Below are 13,371 nucleotides of genomic sequence, written 5' to 3'. Positions count from 1 at the left end.
CTCTTTCATTTTCATCAGGAGGCTTTTTAGTTCCTCTTCCCTTTCTGCCATTAGGGCAGTGTCATTTGCTTATCTGAGGTTATTGATATTTCTCCAGGCAATCTTGATTCCAGCTTGAACTTCATCCAGTCTGGCATTTTTCATGATGTACTCTGCATATAAGATAAATAATCAAGGTGACAATATACAGCCTTGATGTACTCCTTTCCCAATTTTGAACCAGTCCATTGTTCTATGTCCGGTTCTAACTGTTGCTGTTTGACTTGCATACAGGTTTCTCAAGAGACAGGTAAGGTGGTCTGGTATTCTCATCTCTTTTAGGGATTTTCCACAGTTTGTTGTGATCCACAGTCAAAGGCTTTAGTGTCATCAGTAAAGAAGAAGTAGATGTTTTTCTGGAATTCCTTTGCTTTTTCTATGATCCAACAGATGTTGGCAATTTGATCTCTGGTTCATCTGCCTTTTCATTTTTAAAGTTAATTAAGTTATTTTAATTGGAGGCTAATTACTTTACAATATTGTAGTGGTTTTTGCTATACATTGACATGAATCAGCCATAGGTGTACATATGTCCCCCATTCTGAACCTCCCCCCTCCATCTCCCTCCCAATCCTATCCCTCAGGGTCATCCCAGTGCATCCTGTCTCATGCATTGAACCTGGACTGGTGATCTATTTCACATATGTTAATATACATGTTTCAATGCTATTATCTCAAATCATCCCACCCTCCCCTTATCCCACAGAGTCCAAAAGTCTGTTCTTTATATCTGTTTCTCTTTTCCTGTCTTGCATATTGTTACCATCTTTCTAAATTCCATATATGCACATTAATATACCGTATTGGTGTTTTTCATTCTGACTTACTTCACTCTGTATAATAGGCTCCAGTTTGATCCACCTCATTAGAACTGATTCGAATGCGTTCTTTTTAATAGCTGAGTAATATTTCATTGTGTATATGCACTACGGATTTTTTATCCATTCATCTGCTGATGGACATCTAGATTGCTTCCATGTCCTAGCTATTGTAAACAGTGCTTTGATTAACGTTGGGGTACATGTGTCTCTTTCAGTTCTGGTGTCCTCGGTATGTATGCCCAGCAGTGGGATTGCTGGGTTGTATGGCAGTTCTATTTCCAGTTTTTTTTTTTTAAAGGAATCTCCACACTGTTCTCCATAGTGACTGTATTAGTTTGCATTCCACCAACAGTGTAAGAGGGTTCCCTTTTCTCCACACCCTCTTGAACATTTATTGTTTGTAGACTTTTTGATAGCAGCCATCTGAATGGCGTGAGATGGTATCTAATTTTGATTTTGATTTGCATTTCTCTGATAATGAGTGATGTTGAGCATCTTTTCATGTGTTTGTTAGCCATCTTAACCATCTGTATGTCTTCTTTGGAGAAATGTCTGTTTAGTTCTTTGGCTCATTTTTCGATTGGGTCGCTTATTTTTCTGGAATTGAGCTTCAGGAGCTACTTGTATATTTTTGAGATTAATTCTTGGTCAGTTGCTTCTTTTGCTATTATTTTCTCCTATTCTGAAGTCTGTATTTTCACCTTGCTTATAATTACCTACCAGGGTCCAGCCCCGGTAGGAGCCAGGGATCCCTCAGGAGGACGGTGTTGGCGATTAAAAGATAAATGATAGATAAAAGGAGAAAGAGACAGGGAAAGAATTTTGCAGTTAAGAAAATAAAGGAGAGGAAAGAGGCTGATATTCCTTGGTTTACGCAGAAAGCCAATAAAGCCCCAGCACAGGACTTGCTCTGTAGGCCTCAGGCGCCCTCTCGAATCACAGAAGGTGCCCCACCTTAGGCACCTTCTCGAGTGGGTCTTAGAAGCCCAGGCAGGAAAGTGAACACAGAGGGCCCCTGTGCTCCAGGGGATCAGACTGAAAAGGAAAAGGAAAGAGAAAGAAAGAACGACACGGGGAGACCAAGCTTTGAGCAAGGCCTGTAGCTTTATTTTCAAAGGGAGCTTATATACCTTAAGTTGTACATAGAGGATAATAGGGGGTGTGAAATCATGCAAAGTCAGCAGTCTTTGATCCTTATCGAGACCAGGCTTTCTTTTCTGCAAACTTATCGTATACAAATGGTTTAGGTGATTTACATCATCTTCTGGCCAGAAGGCCTGTTAACATTTTATGACTCTGATAAAGTTTTGTCAACCGTAAGACTTATTTTCTCTAAGATTAATTATTTTAAAGTTTGGCGCCATCCTCCAAAGGTGTTAGATAAAGTTGTATTCCTATAGGGCAGAGGTGCAGTGGGTTTACAACAAGGAAAGAATTTATTACCTAAAGGGTTGAAAGTTGTTAGCACCAAGGCTGCTACTTATTTTTTTTATGTACCAACTATATTAATACACTTTTAAGGATACAATACAGGGGATGTGGAAACTTGGCAGCAAGCATTGGCTCAACAATGAAATCTTCTACTAGTTCTAACAATTTCTAATTCTCCTAGAGGCTCTATACTATTTGAATATCTTAAGCTTCCCATGGGAGACAGTAAACAATCATATGCATAGTCCGGGTAAACCTGTCAGGCAAGTTAGAGAGCCGTCTGAGGGGTTTGGATTTAAACACGCCTATTATGCCCAGGAGGCTAATTAGCTAGAGTTGATTTCCTTCAGAAAAAAGGTGGTCGGGGATAACCCCCTGTGACTGTCATAGAAGTTGGTGAAAGTCATGAAGCAAAAACAGACAGACTCTGGTTTTGGGGTAGACACTCAGGCAGGCCCAGAGCGGCACCCCTTGAGTTCTGGCTCACCTTGCTCACCAGAACTCTCCCACATGACCTTGTCATGGGTAGGGACTCCTGTGCTGGCTCCCGGCAGTTAGCTTCATTGTGCAAAAGCTTTTAATTTTAATTAGGTCCCATTTATTTTTGCTTTCATTTCCATTACTCTTGGAGGTGGGTCATAGAGGATCCTCTGTGATCCACATCAGAGAGTGTTTTGCCTATGTTTTCCTCTAGGAGTTTTATAGTTTCTGGTCTTACATTTAGATTTTTAATCCATTTTGAGTCTATTTTTGTGTATGGTGTTAGAAAGTGTTCTAGTTTCATTCTTTTACAAGTAGTCAACCAGTTTCCCAGCACCACTTGTTAAAGACATTGTCTTTTCTCCAGTGTATATTCTTGCCTCCTTTGTCATGGATAAGGTGTCTATAGTGTGTGGATTTATCTCTGGGCTTTCCATTTTGTTCCATTGATCTATATTTCTGTCTTTGTGCCAGTACCATACTGTCTTGATGACTGTAGCTTTGTAGCATAGTCTCATTCAGGCAGGTTGATTCCTCCAGTTCCATTCTTCTTTCTCAAGATTGCTTTGGCTTTCAAGATTTTTGTCTATGTGTTTCCATACAAATTGTGAAATTATTTGTTCTAGTTATGTGAAAAATACTGTTGGTAGCTTGATGGGGATTGCATTGAATCTATAGATTGCTTTGGGTAGTATACTCATTTTCACGATATTTATTCTTATGATCCATGAACCTGGTATATTTCTCCATCTATTTGTGTCATCTTTGATTTCTTACATCAGTGTTTTATAATTATCTATATATAGTTCTTTTGTTTCTTTAGGTAGACTTATTACTAAGTGTTTTATTCTTTTCATTGCAATGGTGGATGGAATTGTTCCCTTAATTTCTCTTTCTGTTTTCTCAATGTTAGTGTATAGGAATGCAAGGGATTTCTGTGTGTTAATTTCATATCCTGCAACTTTACTATATTTATTGATTAGCTCTAGTAGTTTTCTGGTGGAGTCTTTAGGGTTTTCTATGTAGAGGATCATGTCATCTGCAAACAGTGAGAGTTTTACTTCTTCCCTTCCAATCTGTATTCCTTTTATTTCTTTTTCTTCTCTGCCTGCTGTGGCTAAAACTTCCAAAACTATGTTGTATAGTAGTGGTGAGAGTGGGCACCCTTGTCTTCTTCCAGACTTTAGGGGAAATGCTTTCAACTTTTCACCATTGAGGATAATGTTTGCTGTGGGTTTATCATATATGGCTTTTATTATGTTGAGGTATGTTCCTTCTATTCCTGCTTTCTGGAGGGTTTTTATCATAAATGGATGTTGAATTTTGTCAAAGGCTTTCTCTGCATCTATTTAGATGATCATATTATTTTTATCTTTCAATATGTTAATATGTTGTATTGGATATTACATATTGAAGAATCCTTGCATCCCTGAGATAAAACCCACTTGATCCTCTTGTTAATGTGCTGTTAGATTTTGTTTGCTAGAGGTTTGTTGAGGAGTTTTACATCTTAGTTCATTAGTGATATTGGCCTGTAGTTTTCTTTTTTTGTGGCATCTTTGTCTGGTTTTGGTATTAGGGTGATAGTGGCCTCATAAAATGAGTTTGGAGGTTTTCCTTCCTCTGAAATTTTTTGGAAAAGTTTGAATAAGATAGGTGTTAGCTCTGCTCTAAATTTTTGGTAGAATTCAGCTCTGAAGCCATCTGGTCCTGGGCTTTTGATTGTTGGAAGATTTTTTATTACAGTTTCAATTTCTATGTTTTTGATGGGTTTGTTAAGATTTTCTATTTCTTCCTGGTTCAGTTTTGGAAAGTTACACTTTTCTAAGTATTTGTCCATTTCTTCAATAATATGTCATTTTAGTGACATATAGTTGTTTACAGTAGTCTCTTTTGATCCTTTGTATTTCTGTGTTGTCTGTTGTAATTTCTCCATTTTCATTTCTAATTTTGTTGATTTGATTCTTCTCTATTTTGTTTTTTGAAGAGTCTGGCTAATGATTTGTCTATTTTATTTATCTACTTAAAATCCCACTTTTAGGTTTGTTGATTTTGGCTATGGTCTCCTTTGTTTCTTTTCATTTATTTCTGCTCTAATTTTTATTATTTCTTTCCTTCTACTAACCCTGGGTTTCTTCATTTCTTCTTTTTCTAGTTGCCTTAGATGTAGAGTTAGGTTTTTTATCTGATTTTTCTCCTGTTTCTTGAGGTAGGCATGTATTGCTATGAATCTTCCCCTTAGCACTGCTTTAACTGAATCCCATAGGTTTTGGGTTGCTGTGTTTTCATTTTCATTTGTTTCTATGCATATTTTGATTTCTTTTTTGATTTCTTCTGTGATTTGTTGGTTATTCAGAAGTGTGTTTTTCAGCCTCCATATGTTTGTATTTTTAATAGTTTGTTTTTCCTGTAGTTGACATCTAATTTTACCACATTATAATCAGAAAAGACGCTTGAGATGATTTAAAATTTTGAGTTTACGAAGGCTAGATTTATGGCCTAGGATGTGATCTATCCTGGAGAAGGTTCCGTGTGCACTTGAGAAAATAGTGAAATTCATTGTTTACTTGTAAAATGTCCTATAGATATCAATTAGGTCTAACGGGTCCTTTGTATCATTTAAAGTTTGTGTTTCCTTGCTAATTTTCGGTTTAGTTGATCTATCCATAGGTGTGAGTGGGGTACTAAAGACTCCCCGTATTATTATGTTGCTGTTAATTTCCCCTTTCATACCTGTTAACATTTGCCTTACATATTGTGGTGCTCCTATGTTGGGTGCATATATATCTATAATTGTTGTATCTTCTTCTTGGATTGATCCTTTGATTATTATGTAGTATCCTTCTTTGTCTCTTTTCACAGCCTTTATTTCAAAGTCTATTTTATCTGATATGAGTATTGCTCCTCCTGCTTTCTTTTGGTCTCCATTTGCGGGAAATATCTTTTTCTAGCCCTTCACTTTGAGTCTGTATGTGTCCCTTGTTTGGAGGTGGGTCTCTTGTAGACAGCATGTATAGGAGTCTTGTTTTTGTATCCATTCAGCCAGTTTTTGTCTTTTGGTTGGGATATTCAACCCATTTATGTTTAAGGTAATTATTGATAAGTATGATCCCGTTGCCATTCATTTGTTGTTTTGAGTTCGAGTTTATAAACATTTTCTGTATTTCCTGTCTAGAGAAGATCCTTTAGCATTTGTTGAAGAGCTGGTTTGGTGGTTCTCTCCGCTTTTGTTTGTCTGTAAAGCTTTTGATTTCTCCTTCATACTTGAATGAGATTCTTGCTGGGTACAGTAATCTGGGTTGTAGATTTTTCTCTTTCATCACTTTAAGTGTGTCCTGCCTTTCCCTTCTTGCTTGAAGAATTTCTATGGAAAGATCTGCTGTTATCCTTGTGAGAATCCCCTTGTGTGTTGTTGTTGTTTTTTTTTCCCTTGCTGCTTTTAATATTTGTTCTTTGTGGTTGATATTCATTAATTTGATTAATATGTGTCTTGGGATGTTTTGCGTTGGGTTTATCCTGAATGGGACTCTCTGGGTTTCTTGGACTTGGGTGGCTATTTCCTTCCCCATTTTAGGTAAGTTTTCAACTATTATCTCCTCAAGTGTCTTCTCATGGCCTTTCTCTTTGTCTTCTTCTGGGACTCCTATCATTCAAATATTGGGGGGTTTAATATTGTCCCAGAGGTGTCTGAGGTTGTCCTCATTTCTTTTAATTCTGTTTTGTTTTTTCCTCTCTGGTTCATTTATTTCCACCATTCTACTTTCCACCTCACCTATCTTATCTTCTGCCTCAGTTATTCTACTGTTGGTTCCCTCCAGAGTGCTTTTGATCTGAGTTATTGTAGTATTCATTATTGATTGCCTCTTTTTTATTTCTTCTAGGTCCTTATTAAACTTTTCTTGCATCTTCTTAATCCTTGTCTCCAGAGCGTTTATCTGTAACTCCATTTTGTTTTCAAGATTTTGGATCATTTTTATTATCATTATTCTGAATTCTTTTTCAGGTAGGCTACTTATCTGCTCCTCTTTTGTTTGGTTTGGTGAGCATTTATCATGTTCCTTTACCCACTGACTATTTGCCTGTCTTTTAATTTTGTTTAGATTGCTGTGTTTGGGGTGGCCTTTCTGTATACTGGAAGTTTGTGTTTCCTCTTTATTGTGGAGATTGCTCCCTGTTGGGGGGGTTGGATGAGTGGCTTGTCAAGGTTTCCTGGTTAGGGAAGCTTGCAACAGATTTCTGGTGGGTGGAGCTGGATCTCTTCTTTCTGTAGTGCAATGAAGCATCCAGTAGTGAATTTTGGGGTGTCTAAGGATTTGGTTTAACTTTAGGCAGCCTCTATTTTAATGCTCAGGGCTGTGTTCCTGGATTGCTAGAGCATTAGCATGGTATGTCTTGCTCTGGAACTTGTTGGCTCTTGGGTGGAGCTTGGTTTCAGTGTAGTTATGGAGGCTTTTGGATGAGTTCTTGTTGATTAATGTTCCCTGGGGTCAGGAATTTTCTGGTGTTCTTTAGTTTTGGATTTAAGCCTCCTGCTTTTGGCTTTCAGTCTTATTCTTACAGTAGCCTCAAGACCTCTCCATCCATCCACCACAGATGATAAAAATTTAGGTTAATGGTGAAACAATTCTACAATGAGGGACACCAGAGAGGTTCACAGAGTTACATGGAGAAGAGAAGAGGGAGGAGGGAGATAGAGGTGACCAGGAGGAGAAGAGGGAGAGTCAAAAAGGGGGAAAGCAATCTAGCCAGTAATCAGTTCTTTATGTGCTCTCCACAGTTTGGAACACCCAGAGTGGTTCACAGAGTTAAGTAGAGAAGAGAAGGGGGAGGAAGGAGATAGAGGTGACCTGGGGGACAAAATTGAGCATCAAAAGGGGAGAGAGCAATCAAGCCAGTAATCACACCCCTAACTAAAAATGGGTACTGAAGATTAGATTCTTAAACATACAAAATTGATAACAAATACCAAAAAGTAAAGATTAAAAATCCAGAGTAGAGGTGAGACTCCCAGAAATACAATATTAGAAACACAAAACAAAATCACAAAAATTAAAAACACACACACACACACATATATATATGAAATTTGTTTTAAAAATAGGGGTCTTTTTTGCAAGTAGGTTATAAAAATGAATATTAAAGGAATAATAAAGAAGTTAAACATAAAAGAAATTTAAAAATGATAGTAGTAAAAATATATCTAGGAATTTTTTTGGAGCTGTTGAGGGCAGTGTGGGGTCAATTCAGTTTCAGATAGTTCCTTGTTCCAGCTTATACTTCTTCTCAAGGTCTCTAGGCCCCTTCCAATGCTTAGTCAACGTTAACTACAAGGTTTTAATCTGCTGCACCTGTCTGTTTCAGAGCAGTTCCCTCTTCTTTGTTTATTTTGGCTTCATCTGTTTGCAATTCTCTTCTGTGTCTAATTTTCACCGTGACTCAAGGGGGTGAAGGTGATCACTTATTTTTGCTCACTTGTTCAGTTGTGTGGTGGGGAAGAAGGAACACAGCAAACAAATATCCCTGGCTTATGTGGGGAGTGCTCGCACTGTATGGATCACACTGGGCTTGTCCCAGCTCTCATGGTGGCATGTACTTCCCTGGTCTACACTGCTCAGGTTCAGGTTTTCGGGTACTCCACAAAGGCACAGACTTGGTTATGCATTTTGTGCCTTTCCCAGGTCAGAGCAGCTCAGGCGATCAGGTGCTTGGTGAACTGTGCATCTTAATCACCTAGGTGGGCTGTGCATCTTAATCACCTCCATGGTCCTGGCTGCTCAGTGTCCTGGGTATGCTGCAAGACCTCCTTCTCAGGTGTGTCATGTGTCTCCTGTGGGGAGCTGATCTCAGGCTGTGACCCTCCTGGCAGATGTCAACCATCCAGGATCCCAGGAAGACTTGGTTAGCAACTGAGAGTCTGCTCACAGTTTGGTTGAGGATGCCAGTCTCTGGGGCAGAGATTGCCCCTTGCCTACAGGCTCTGGCTGTCCCACGCCTGCCTCTTTGCCTCCAGTGGGGGAAGGGGCCAGTCTACAGCCACCTAGCTCTCCTTTGGTATTTGCTCAATCCTTTCCTCTGTGAGCAGGCCAGGCTGCGCCTTAGGTTAGAGCCTTAGGTTAGAGTTTTTCATGGGAAAGTTCTCTTGCTCTCTCTCTTTTTTTCTCTCTCTCTGGCTCCCAACACAGTTTGGGTTGTTGTCTCACCTTAGCTCCCTCAGATTGTCCTCTGGGCATTCAGGCCTGGTCCTTAACCTATGCATGCAACCCGTGCCTCTCTGTCCAGACCCCACTCGTTGGTGGCGATTGCTAAAATTTGGGCTACTTCTCTGCTGGGAGTTGCGGTTAGGTACATATTCTGTGGGTTTTCTTTTTTCCTCCCGGTTATGTTGCCTTCTGAGATTCCAAAACTCTTCACAGACCTGCTGGTGAGAGGGTTTCCTGCTGTTTGGAAATTTCTCCTCCTTCACAACTCCCTCCCTAGCATGGGTCTCTATCCCTAACTCTTTTGTATCTCTTTTTGTCTTTTATATTTTTTCCTACCTCCTTTCGAAGAGAATGGGCTGCCTTTCTGGGCCTGATGTCCTCCATCAGCGTTCAGAAGTTGTTTTGTGGAAGTTGCTCAGCATTCAAATGATCTTTTTATCAATTTTTAGGGGAGAAAGTGGTCTCCCTATCCTATTCCTCCACCATCTTAGCCTCTGCCTTTTCTAAATCCAGCTTGTACCTCTGGAAGTTCTCGGTTAAGGTACTGTTGATGCCTAGCTTAAAGGATTTTGAGCATTGCTAGTATGTGAAATGAATACAATTATGTGGTAGTTTGAACACTCTTTGGCATTGCCCTTCTTTGGGATTGGAATGAAAAACGACCTTTTCCAGTCCTGTCACTACTGCTGAGTTTTCCAAATTTGCTGGCATATTGAGTGCTGCACCTCTTAGGATTTGAAGTAGCTCACCTAGAATTCCATCACCTTCACTAGCTTTGTTCATAGTGATGCTTCCTAAGGCCCACTTTACTTCACACTCCAGGATGTCTGGCTTTAGATGAGTGACCACACCACTGTGGTTATCCAGGTCATTAAGTCCTTTTTTGGGTATAGTTCTTTGTATTCTTGCCACCTCTTCTTAATATCTTCTGCTTCTGTTAGGTTCATACCATTCTGTCCTTTATGTGTGTAACTTTGCATGAAATGTTCCCTTGAAATCTCGAATTTTCTTGAAGTGATCTCTATAGTCTTCCCTATTCTATTGTTTTCCTCTATTTCTTTGCATGTTCACTTAAGAAGTCTTTCTTATCTCTCTTTGCTATTCTTTGGGACACTGCTTTCAGATGGGTATATCATTCCCTTTTTCCTTTGCCTTTTGCTTCTCTTCTTTTCTCAACTATTTTCAAGTCCTCCTCAGGCAACCATTTTTCCTTTTTTCATTTCTTTTTCTTGGGGGTGGTTTTGATCACTGCCTCCTGTACAATGTGATGACCTTCCTTCCATGGTTCTTCAGGCATTCTGTCTATCAGATCTAATCCCTTGAATATATTTGTTGCTTCCATTGTATAATCATGAGGAATTTGATTTAGGTCATACATGAATGGCCTAGTGGTTTTCCCTACTTTCTTCAATTTAAGTCTGAATTTTGCAATAAGGAGTTCATGACCTGAGCCACACTCAGCTCCTGGTCTTGTTTTTGCTGATTGTATAGATCTTCTCCATCTTCAGGCGCAAAGAATGTAATCAATCTGATTTCAGTGTTAACCATCTGGTGATGTCCATGTGTAGAATCCTCTCTTTCGTTGTTGGAAGATGGGGTTTTCTATGACCAGTGTGTTGTCTTGAAAAATGCTATTAGCCCTTTCCTGGGTTCATTTTGTACTCCAAGGCCAAATATGCCTGTTATTCCAGGTATCTCTTGACTTTCTACTTTTGCATTCCAGTCTTCTATGATGAAAAGGACATCTTTCTTTTGGTGTTAGTTTTAGAAGGTCTTGTGGGTCTCCATAGAACCATTCAACTTCAGCTTCTTTGCATCAGTGGTTGGGGCATAGTCTTGGATTACTATGATGTTGAATGGCTTGCCTTGGAAACGAACTGAGATCCTTCTGTCATTTTGAGATTGCATCCAAGTAATGCATTTCAGACTCTGTTGTTGACTCTAAGGGCTACTCCATTTCTTCTAAGGGATTTTTGCCCACAGTAATATATATAATGGTCATCTGAATTAAATTCACCCATTCCAGTCCATTTTAGTTCACTGATTACTAGAATGTCGACGTTCACTCTTGCCATCTCCTGTTTGACCACTTCCAACTTACCTTGATTCATGGACCTAATATTCCACATTCCTATGCATACTGTTCTTTACAGTAACAGACTTTACTTTCACCCAAAGCCACATCTACAACTGGGCATTGTGTCTGCTTTGGCAAGACTGATGTGTCATGGTGGAGAGTTCTAACAAAACGTGGTCCACTGGAGAAGGGAATGGCAAACCACGTCAGCATTCTTGCCTTGAGATCCCCATGAATAGTATAAATGTGGTGTATAACATTGATTTTCCTATGTTGACCACGTTCTTAGGTCCAATCCTTTTAATATGCTGTTGGATTTCATTTGTTAATATTTTTTGATAATTTTTCATCTATAATCATAAGGAATTATGGGTCTCAAAAGTGCTTTTCTTCTGATGCCTTTATCTGGCTCTGGTATTAGAGTAATGCTGGCCTCTTAGAAGTATTCCCTCCTCTTATATTTTTGGAAGAATTTGAGAAGATTTGGTATAATTCTCCTTTAAATGTTTGGTAGAATTCACACCAGTGACTTCAATATTCTTGTCTGGGAAATCCCATGGACAGAGGAGTCTGGAAGCTATAGTTCATGGGGTCATAAAGAGTCAGATACAACTTTGTGACTAAAGAATAACAACTACAACAACCAGTGAAGTCATCTGGTTCTGTACTACTCACTGCTAGGGGGTTTTTGATTAGTGATTCAATCTCTTGCTTTAGATCTGTAAAGATTTATATTTATTTCTGAGACAGTTTAGGTATTTGTGCTTCTTTAAGTTTGTTCATTTCATCTGGTTATCTAATTTGTTGATGTATAATTGTTAATAGTAATCTCTTATATTTTTTTATTTTTTTATATTTTTTATATTTATACTATTTTTTATAGTAATGTCTCCACTTTCATTTCTGATTTTTTTTTTTTTGCATTCTCTTTTTTCTTTGTGATTATAGCTAACAGTTTGTCAATTTAGTTGATCTTTATAAAGAAGCAAATTTTGGTTTTGTTGATATTCTCTATTTTATTTCTAATCTCTTATTTGCAAATTTCTGCCATTATTTCTTCAAATATTCTTTCTTCCCCTTTCTCTTGTCCTTCTGGAACTCCCATATGTTTGTCCATTTGTTAGTCTGTGTTCACTTTTCTTCACTCTTTCTGCTCCTCAGAGTCAATACTTTCAATTGTCCTATTTTTAAATCCATCAATTCTTTCTTTTGCATGCTAAAATTTTCTTTTGAACTCTAGTGAATCTTTGTTTCAGTTATTATACTTTTCAGTTTGAGACTTTGGTTTCTTTTTCTTCTTTTCCCCCTCCTTCCCTACCTTCTCCTCCTCTCTTTCCTCCCTCCCCTCCCCTCCTCTTCTTCTTTCTTTTCCTCTTCCTCCTCCTCCCTCCTTCTCCCTCTCTCCCCTCTTCTTCCTATTTTTATTCTTCTTTACTGTGTTAGCCATTTTAAAGTGCATACTTTAGTACTTTTAAGTATATATTCACATTGCTGTGACATGGATCTTCAGAATTTTTTGTCTTCCAAATCTGAAACTTTTATTCATGATATACCTTGGTAACCACAATTCTACACTCTGTTTTTTTTTTTTTTTTATGAATTTGACTACTTTAGACACTTAATAAAAGTGAAATGATACAGTACTTATCTTTTAGTGACTGGCTTATTTCACTTAGCATAAAATTCCCAAGGTTCACCCATGCTGTAGAATGTGATACAAATTCCTTCCTTTTTAAGTCTGAATTATATATTCTATTATATGACTATACCATTTTTGTTTATACACTCATCCATTAATGGGTATTTGGGTTGATTCTACCTCTTGACTATTATGAATAGTGTTCTATGAACGTGGGTATGCAAATAATTTTTGAGACCCTGCTTCAGTTCTTTTGGATGTACACCCAAAAGAGAGTTTGCTGGATCAAATGGTTGTTACACTTTAAGTATTTTGAGGAACTTCCATACTATTTTCCATAATTGTTGAATCACTTTAGAAACACCAATAGTGCATAAGTGTTTGAATTTCTACACATCCCCACCAACATTTTTTCCTGCCTTTTGATAGTAGTCATCATAACAGGTGAAAGATGATTTCTCATTGTCATTTTGATATGCATCTCTCCAATGATTAGTCATGCTGGGAAATCTTTTCATCTGGTTACTGGCCATTTGTATACCATCTTTGGAGAAATGTCTGTTAAGTTCCTCTGGCCATTTTAAATTAGGTTATTTGATTTTTGTGTTCAGTCGTAGGAGTTCTGGGAAAGATTGAAGGCAGGAGGAGAAGGGGACAACAGAGGATGAGATGGTTGGATGGCAT

At 38.3% G+C, this 13,371-nt stretch overlaps 1 protein-coding gene across 3 annotated transcripts in view; it reads left to right on the top strand.

Moving 5' to 3' along the window:
* The window catches only part of OCA2 (OCA2 melanosomal transmembrane protein), a 285,968-nt gene that overhangs the window by 170,168 nt on the left and 102,429 nt on the right, over positions 1-13,371 (top strand). The window lies entirely within an intron of this gene.

Source organism: Bos indicus x Bos taurus, chromosome 2, assembly GCF_003369695.1.
Source record: "Bos indicus x Bos taurus breed Angus x Brahman F1 hybrid chromosome 2, Bos_hybrid_MaternalHap_v2.0, whole genome shotgun sequence".
Taxonomy (NCBI): domain Eukaryota; kingdom Metazoa; phylum Chordata; class Mammalia; order Artiodactyla; family Bovidae; genus Bos; species Bos indicus x Bos taurus.
Note: the sequence above shows the minus strand (reverse complement) of the source record. Positions and strands in the feature narration are given on the sequence as shown.